Here is a 10649-nt window from a genome sequence, read left to right on the forward strand (position 1 = left end):
AAAAATATCAAACATTTCATTCCCGTGTGGCCAAAGACAGGCCTGCGCCCATGTGTTTCCCTTGCGACGGCGCATGGATGGCATGTGGCCCCATTTAAACGCGCGTCCCATCTGAGCTATCACCCACATCCGGAGAAAATAATATAATTATTATTATTTAAACAATGGAATAAATCAAATTTTAATATATTTTAAACCCTTAATTAGTAAATGAATATAATAAGTAGTAAATATTTATTTAATATAAATCTGTCTTGATTTAAAAAAAAAATCTCTCTCTATTTTATTTAAAAAATAATAAAATTTCCCTGCTTATTAATAACCATCCACTATTAAAAAAAATTATTATATATTCATAATCGCAACACTATAAATTAAACATCAACTATATACTAGATTAAAGGATACACAAGTCTATGTCTAGATCCTTCAAAAACCAGTTTTTCACTACAACCTATATCCCTTCTCTGGGTACGGCATTTGATTTTATGATTTTGCGTTTTATTTTATTTATACATGGAAATTGACTCAAATACGCTTCCTATTACTTCTATTTATTCCCTTAAAGGATTTAGATGGTAGTTGAGAAATTATCTGAGAATTTTTATCTTTTAACAGCAAACTAGAATCACCACATACTTGAAAACAATCATTAAAACTATTAAATGCTATTATTAATTCCATATCCAAGACATATTTTCATGTTGTTTGTACCATTCTCAATGAAACACAAACTCGACCATTACTACTATCCTATAGACCTCTTCTTTTTCCATTAAGAAAATGCGAACCCATCTTCTATTTATAATCAAATACATTATTCACCTCCCCTCTTTCCTTGTCCATTAAAAATAGCCTATACCTAATATTTATTTATAACCAAATTCACTATTTATGTCTCCTTGTTTGACATGACTAGTAGCCTATAAACAATGGGAAATTATGTGATATGATTTAGGAACGTAAAACTAAGTGATTAATATTTCCTCGAGGAATAATGAGTTTCTTGCTAGTCCTAGCCACCAAATAGATATTCCACTTGTTGAAAATTTTTGTCTTTCTAATTTTTCAATATTTTCAATAGAATTTCAAATCTAGCCTTTAGTTACTCTAGTGAATTATTCACTATTTAGTTAAACTTTTTAAGTAAAGCAAAATTTGAGCAACTGGCTTATCTTTTCATCCGGTTTTCTCTACAAACATACATATTTTAAGCCTTTTCTTAATTTGTATTTTCATTAAATTTGAATATAATTCCCCGCTCATCATCATCAATCACATTAGATTCTTTATCTTCCTCATTTTATTTCACTACATGATTTTGTATTTAGACGCCGACAAAGAGTTTGCTTGTTATCTCAATTTTTCTTTGCTAAAATGTAACCCAAAGCTTAATTATTTAATAATACTACTGAAACATTTTCCTCTCATCTACTAAAATATTTTTCCATTAAAATTATACAAATACATTCTAAAAATATGTATATTCTTGTTTTATCTCCAATCTACTTTCCCTCATTCCACCCCATTTGTGGTGTCTTAATATGTCATTTGATTTTTAACACCTAATCTTTACTAAAATATTTTTCTATGAAAATTATACAAATACATTCTAAAAATATGTATATTCCTGTTTTATCTCCAATCTACTTTCCCTCATTCCACCCCATTTGTGGTGTCTTAATATGTCATTTGATTTTTAACACCTAATCTCTGGTTTGCTATTTTTAATTTGATTTTTAACACCTAATCTTTGGTTTGCTATTTTTAATTTTGAATAGTAAGGAAATGCCTTTCTAAAATCACCATCTCTTCCTTTCTTTTTTTATTATAATTTTCTCGCAATAAACACAAACATCTATGCGATTTGTTAGTTTGCGATAAGTATAGTTATTTTCGTATTTATGATTTACTTAACACTCAAAGTCCCGATCATGACTGTGTAACATTCATATTTTTTTTATGATGATTTAGCAGGATAAAACCTCCTTTTTTATATATATATATATATATATATAACATTAAATTTAAAAATAATGTAGAAACCATAATAGTTAAGACATTGGTTGTAATTAGGAATTAGTATAATTATATTTAATTAATTAAATATAATTAATATATTGAAAATTATTTTTTATATTATTAAACATCAAATTAATATGTAAAAAAAAAAAAATTATTATTAACATCAGTATTAATATAAATATTAATAATTATAATTATGAATATTAAATAATAATATTTATAATTATAATTATGAATAATTCTCAATATTATAAATAATTATTATTACTATAAAAAGTAATATTATATGAAATATTATTACAACAAAAGTGATTATATTTTCAATAATAAATTGTTTGATATAAATAAAAATTAAAAAATATTAAAAATAATAGTATTAATAATCAGTAATTATGTTAAAAAATATTAATTATTTCAATAATAAACAATAATCATGAATAATATATTTATAATGTATTTATAATGTATTTATATTAATAATAAATACCAATCTATTTATAGATAATAAATAATCTATTCAAATAATTACAATTACGTTAGTAAATGTGGTTTATATACCGCAAAGACATATAATTATGATTATTAGTTATTAATTAATATTACCACTATTATTAATTAATTAATAATATTACTAATAATATTATTTTAAATTAAATTTAATAGCATTATCAATTAATAAATATTAATATTAAAGATTAATATTAATAATAAATAATTAATCTTTATTAGTATATAGTAATATTATTTTATTAATATAAATATTGTTAATTAACTATTAATTAATTCAAATGTGGTTAACATTATTAATTAACCATAAATATTGAGACAATATTTGTCATAATGCGACGTTAGACCATGGTTAACCATGGATGACAATGGTTGTCACAATAAGATGTTCGATCAAGAGACAATCTTTAGGATTAATTATAAAGCACCAAAGTATTATAAACCCAAGGGAATAAAATTAAACCCGAGGGATTAATATTATAAACACAAGGTATATAAACCCAAAGATAAATAGTGTAAACCCGAGGGACTAATATTAAACTCAAGGGATAAATATTATAAACCCAAGGTATATAATCCCTAAAATAAATATTATAAACCCTAAAATAAACATGGTTGACCACGATTCATTTTCATATTGAGAAAATCTTTGTCACACCACAATGTTGTTCTATGATTGATCGTGATTTATTTTCATATTGAGATAACATTTGGCACAATGTGACATTGGACAATGGTTGAACATTGTTTCTTTTGATATTGAAATATTATTTTTCACAACGCCACGTTGTAACATGGTTGACCATGGATGACCATGGTTGTCACAATTTGACTTTGGACCAAGAGAAAATATTTGGGATTAATTCTAAAACCCTAAGGTATTATAAACCTAAGCGAATAATACTGAACATAAGTGATAAATATTATAATCCCAAGGTATAAAATTCCTAAGATAAATATTCTAAATCCTAAAATAAATATAGTTGACCACGACTGGTTTTCATATTGACACAATCTCTGTCACAATGGGATGTTGTACTATGCTTGAATATGATTTATTTTCATATTGAGATAACATTTGGCACAATGCAACATTTGACAATGGTCGACCATGGTTGATTTTCATATTGAGAAAATCTTTGTCACAATGCCACGTTGGACCATGGTTGTTACAATGTGACGTTGGACCAAGAGAAAATATTTGGGATTAATTCTAAAACCGTAAGGTATTATAAACCCAACATAATAGTATTCAACCCAAGGGATTAATATTGTAAACCCAAGTTATATAAATCCTAAGATAAATATTATAAACCAAAGGAAATAATATTAAACCCAAGGGATAAATATTATAAACCCAAGGTATATGCAACCTTAAAATAAACATGGTTGGCCATGGTTGAATACGACTGGTTTTAATATTGACACAATCTTTGTCACAATGTGATGTTGGATATAGTTGAGAATGATTTATTTTCATATTATGATAACATTTTGCACAATTCGAAGTTGGAAAATGGTTGGCCGTGGTTGACCATGGTTGATTTTCATATTCTGACAATTTTTGTCACAATGTGACGTTGGACCATGGTTGACCATAGATGGCCATATTCGTTACAATGTGACAAAAATTGAGACAATGGATTGATATTATACAGAGGAATTGATATGAAAATCAGTGGCTAATATTAAACCCAATGGATTGATATTATAAAACCAAGGTATATAAATCATAAGATACATATTATAAACCAAATGGAATAATAAACCCAAGGGATTAATATTTAAAACTGAAGGGATTATAAAGCCAAGGGATTATAAACCCAAGGGAATAATATTAAACCCAAGGGATAAATATTATAAACCCAAGGTATAAAAACCCTAAAATAAGCATGGTTGGCTATGGTTTACCACTATTCATTTTAATATTGACACAATATCTGTCACAATGTGACGTTGGACTATGGTTGACCATGATTGATTTTCATATTGATAAAACCTTTGCCACAATGGGATGTTGGAAAATGGTTGACCATGGTTGATTTTCATAATGATACAATCTTTGTCATAATGCAAAATTGGGCCATGGTCTACTATGGATGACCATGGCTGTCACAATGTGATGTTGGACCAAGAAATAAACTTTGTCACAATGTGACCATGGCTATTAACCATAGTTGATTTTCATATTAAGACAAGCTTTGTCAAAATTCGATGTTGGAACATGGTTGGTTGACCATGGTTGATTTTCATATTGAGACAATCGAAGCCGCAATGAAACATTAAACCATAATTGACCACATCTTATTTTCATATTGATACAATCTTTGTTAGAGTGCGACGTTGGACCATGGTTGACCATGGATGACCATGGTTTTCACAATGTGATGTAGGACCAAGAGACAATCTTTGTAAACCTTAAGATAAATAGTGTAAACATGAAAATAAACGTGGTTGATCATGGGTGACCATGGTTGATTTTCATATTGACACAATCTTTGTCATAAAGAGACATTGGATCATGGTTGACCATGATTATTCATATGGAGACAATCTTTGTCACAGTGCGACGTTCGACCATGGTTAGCCATGGTTGACCATGGGAGTAATACTAAAACTCCAAGGGATTAGAAACCCAAGGGAATAATATTAAACCCATGGGATTTATATTAAACCCTAGGATTAATATTATAAATCATGTGAATAATATTATACCCTAGGAATATGGGCCCTTTGATTAATAAACCTAAACAATTGATATTATAAACCCAAATAATTAATACAAAACCCAAAGGTAATATAAACCCAAGGGAATAAGATTAATTCCAATAGATTAATATCATAAACCTAAGATATACAAACCCTAAAATAAACTTGGTTGACCATGGTTGATTTTCATATTGACATAATGTTTGTCACAATGTGACATTGGACCATGGTTGACCATGATTTGTTTTCATATTGAGATAATCTTTGTGATAATTCGAAGTTGGACCATGGTTGATTTTCATATTGAGACAATCTTTGTCATAATGTGACCATGATTATTGACAATGGTTGACCATATTTAAGCATGATTAACCATGGTTGACCACGGTTGACCATGGTTGATTTTCATATTGAGACAATCTTTGTCATAATGCGACGTTGGACCATGGTTAACCATGGTTGATTTTCATATTGAGACAATATTTGTCATAATGTGATGTTCAACCATTGTCATTATTGACCGTGATTTATTTTAATGTTGAAACAATGTGACAAGGGATTCTTGCAGTGTGACAAGGGATAAATATTATAAACCCAAGGTATATAAGACCCTAAATTAAACATGGTTGACCATGGTTGACTAGGACTGATTTTCATATTGACACAATCTTTGTCACATTGTGATGTTGGACTCTGGTTGACCATGGTTTATTTTCATATTGAGATAAAATTTGGAACAATGCAATGTTGGAAAATGGTTGGCCATGGTTAACCATGGATAATCATGGTTGTCACAATTTGATGTTGGATGAAGAAACAATCTTTGCCACAATGTGACCATGGTTATTCACCATGGTTGACCATGATTCAACATGGTTTACCAGGTTGTTTTACATATTGAGACCATGTTTGACACAATGTGATGTTGGAACATGGTTGATCATGGTCGATTTTCATATTATAAATCCAAGGGATTAATTCTAAAATCCCAAGGTAATATAAACCCAAGGTAATAATATTGAACCCAAGGGATTGATATTATAAAACCAAGGTATATAAATCCTAAGCTAAGTATTATAAACCCAAACGATTAATACTAAAAATGAAAGTGGTTAATGCTAAGAAACCAGGGGATTATAAACACAAAGGATAAATATTATAAACCCAAGCTATACAAACCCTAAGATAAATATTATAAACCCTAAAATAAACATGGTTAATTATGCAACATTCGACCATGATTGAAAATGGTTGGCTATGATTGACCATGGTTTACCATAATTGATATTATATACCCATGGGAATAATAAACCTAAGGGATTAATAATAAAAACCCAAGGGATTATGAACCCAAGGAAATAATATAAAACCCACAGGATAGTGGTCAATAATGTTCCAACGTCGCATTGTGATAAAGATTGAACATCACATTGTCAAAAACGTTGTCTTAATATGGATACCAATCATTTTCAATCATGGTAAACCATGGTCCAAAATTGTATTGTGACAAGGATCATCTTAATATGAAAATAAATCATGGTTAACCATGTTTATTTTAGGGTTTATAACATTTATCTTTTCGTTCATATATCTTGGGTTTATAATTTTTATCCATTAGATTTATTAATCTAAGGGTTCATATTCCTAGGGTTTAATTATATTCCCTTAGGTTTATAAGCCTTGGGTTTTTTGTATTAGTTTGTAGGGCTTACCATACTTAAGCGTGATTGCTTTTCATATGGAGACAATCTTTATCACAATGTGACATTGAACCATGGTTGGCCATGGTTGGCCATGGTTGGCTTTCATATTGAGGAAATGGTTGTGATAATGTAACATTGGACTATGGTTGACCGTGATTGATATTATAAACCCAAGGGATTAATAGTGAAAACCCAAGTGAAATAATATTAAACCCAAGGGAATAATATCAAACCCTAGCAATATGGACCCTTGCATTAATAACCTAAGGGATTAATATTATAAACCTAAGGTACATAAAGCCAAAGATAAATATTATAAACTCTAAAATAAACAATGTTGACGGTAGTTGACCATGGTTGGTTTTCGCAGAGACAACCCTTCTCAATGTAACTTTGCACCATGGTTGACCATGATTGACCATGATTTACCATGGCTGACAATTCTTGTCACAATGTGATGTTGGATGATGAGACAATCTTTGTCATAATATAACCATGGTTATTGACCAAGGTTGACCATTGTTGACCATGGTTGATCATGGTTATTGACCATCATTGATATTATAAACCTAATGGACTCATAAACCCAAAGGATTAATACTAAAATCCCAAGATATTATAAACCCAAGGGATTAATATTATAAACCCAAGGTACTATAAACCATGGTAAACCATGGTCAACCATGGGTGTTATACCATGGTTCACCATGGTTTGCCTTATTTTTCGCAATGCGAGTTTGGACCATGAGACAACCTTTGTCACAATGTGATCATGGTTGATGATGATTGATTTTCATATTCAGACAATATTTCTCATAATTCAACATTGGACCATGGTTGACCAAGATTGATTTCCATATTGAGACACTCTTTATCATAATGTGATGTTAGACCATGGTTAACCATGGTCAGCCATCAATGACCATAATTAACCATGATTAATTGCTCGTTCATTTAAAAGTCAACACCACTCCATCCATGATATGGAATGGGACCTAAAGGCTTCCTGTCATGCTTACAAGAACCTCTCCGACTCCAAAGCTTATGTGTTCCAATATCTATACTTATGATTGGTAATTTGCGGAAATAAAGGAGCTTGAAATAGGTGTATGCTTATTTTTGTACTTTAATTGTCAAGTGCTTTAAGTTTATTTGCTTGAACTGATATAGAACATATAACATCAAATAAAACGCAGCAATAAGAAATCACGCATAATAGCAATATAATATGGAGTTCACCAAAACCTCTTGGGCTACATCTCCTTGAGCTCTAATCAACTCGATTAGACTCTTTGGGATTATGGCTTAATTATTTTACAAGTTCCACACTCAACTCCAATAGGTTATGACTGAACCATTGGGCTTAGAATACCATTTTTAGCCCTGGCCATTTGGCACTCTGTCTCTCGGCTCTTGGCTCTGGATCTTACTCTGGCTCTGGCTCTCGACTATGGCTATCTCTAGCTCTCACTCTGGCTCTCACTTTGGCTCTAGCTCTCAGCTCTAGCTCTAGCTCTTGCTCTGGCGCTTGGCTCTAGCTCTGGTTCTGGCTCTCGGCTCTGGCTTTGGCTATATCACTGGCTCTGGCTCTGGCTCTCAGCTCTTGGGTCCTAGCTCTCAAATCTTTGCAGCTATCAACCCTCTGGTTCTGCGGAGCTATCTTGCTCTCTAGTTCTATGCAACTATCTTGAGCTCTAGCTGTCTGGCTCTACCTCGAACCTTTGGTGGCTCTGCCTCTACTTAGTCCTTTGGCTCTAAAGCTCTTGAATTTCTAGCCCTCGACTATCTGGCTCAACTCACGAGATCTATGTCACATCCTCATCCTGAGGACACATCCTTTGCAATTTCCCCAACCTCTAGTGGCTTCTACTTCTACTCGGCTCTCTATCTCTAAAGCTCTCAGGCTTTCTGGCTCTCGATGCTCAAGTTCTCGGGCTCTATGTCCCTTCCTCATCCTGAGGAATCATCCCTTGGCAATTCGTCCCAACCTCTGGTGACTCTATGCCTCTATCAACTCTGTAGCTATGGGATGTTACAGCGTGAGCTCTCTAGAGAGAGAATTTCCCTGAAGGGAGCCTGTTGTGAGCTCCTTGAAGGGAGCCTGTTGTGAGCTCCTTGAAGGGAGCCTAATTCTCTGTTGCTACATTATTGTGAGCCCCCCTGTGATAGTCATACTCTCTACCTTTTGAGGAATCACCCGACTCTGCGGTTCCCCCAGTCGTTCTTCTATCTCTCATCATGACGAATCATTCCTTTGTGGCTCTGCGTCTCTTCGATTGGCCCTCTGGCTCATTGGCTCTGTGGCTCTATGTCTGGCCCTCTATCTCTCTGGCTCTCTGGCTCTGCGCCTGGCGCTCTGGCTCACTAGCTCTGTGGCTCTACGTGTTACATAACACATTCCTATTACAAAGACACCCACTCATAGTATGGCACGTGTGTGATGGTTGTTTCCAAATGGAAATGAACCAGAGGGCATGGGCAACCCGGTCATTTGGCCTTCCTCTTGTATAATTCTCGAATTAGACCACATAACAGAAATACATAGGAAACTCACAAAAACACCATCATGAGTGTTACATCCAAAACTCAAATAGTATGAAATCACATTTATAAACCTTTCAGGTTTGTGCCTTGATTTCATATCGCAATCGCATGTGCGTTGGCCCTTGTATCGGGGATTCACCGTTCGTCGATCGCCGATCGCACTATCATAATCGCACGTCGATGCTGATTCATATTGGTGCCATCGCATCGACATATGTTGCATGTAATGGCCCTTTGTATTGGTTGTGGTCTTAATCTCTGATCGTCGATCCATCACAATCGCAAGTGGCTTTATCTAGGTCTCTGATATCATGTGAAGGCCTATCTTTAATGTGATATGTCAGAGATCGAGATCGGGGAGTCCTTCCATCTCTACTTAACTCCTCCCTTTAACCTCTTCTGATGTGATTTCCCTTAAAGAGCCTTTGCTTTATCTTACTCAGATTTACAAAGGATTTGTGCCATTTAACACCTTTTACTTCTTATATGAAGTCTTTTAGACTTAGAGGTTTATCCAAGATCCATTTTGGATCATGCCTTCCCATTAAAATGTTGTTGGAATCCAAAAGACCGATACACTGATCTGAATAGTAAATGAGAGTACCTCACCCTCTTCTTTCGGCCTCCATGCACTTGCCTTACATAGTTCCTCTGAAGAAAAGCCTTTCAACACTTTCATTCTTGGATGTGCTTGTCCTCCTGGGAAATACTGTTTTCCTCCTTGACTTCAATCAGAACTCCTGCTGAGAAGTTTAGAGAAGGTAGTTTGAACTTCTCTTCCTTGATCATTGATCCAAGGTGGTTCAAAGAAATGTGAAGTTACATCTTCTTCACAAAAAATTTACATTTGTATCTATTTGACATATTTTCAACAACAACTGTTAACAACAACAAAATTACAGACAACAACTGGATGGCCTAAACTTCTTCTTCATCAAAAGAAACAGATTTCACATCTTGTGAACACCTCCATGTCTTTACATATGCATTTACAAATGATGGACTAGATAACAAGCCCGATATTACATACATGTTTAAAAACAAAGCAAACAACCCTTTAAGTTAATCACACATACATGTTCAAATGCAAGGAAATCATCAACATCCCTGTGTTCATGCACATCATTCTCATGCATGCATTTCATCCTTCAACTTTCACTT

The sequence above is a fragment of the Pinus tabuliformis genome, chromosome 1_1 (genome assembly GCF_031772625.1).
Source record: "Pinus tabuliformis cultivar Carrire ecotype Pingquan chromosome 1_1, CPIR1, whole genome shotgun sequence".
In the NCBI taxonomy this organism is placed as follows: Eukaryota; Viridiplantae; Streptophyta; class Pinopsida; order Pinales; family Pinaceae; genus Pinus; species Pinus tabuliformis.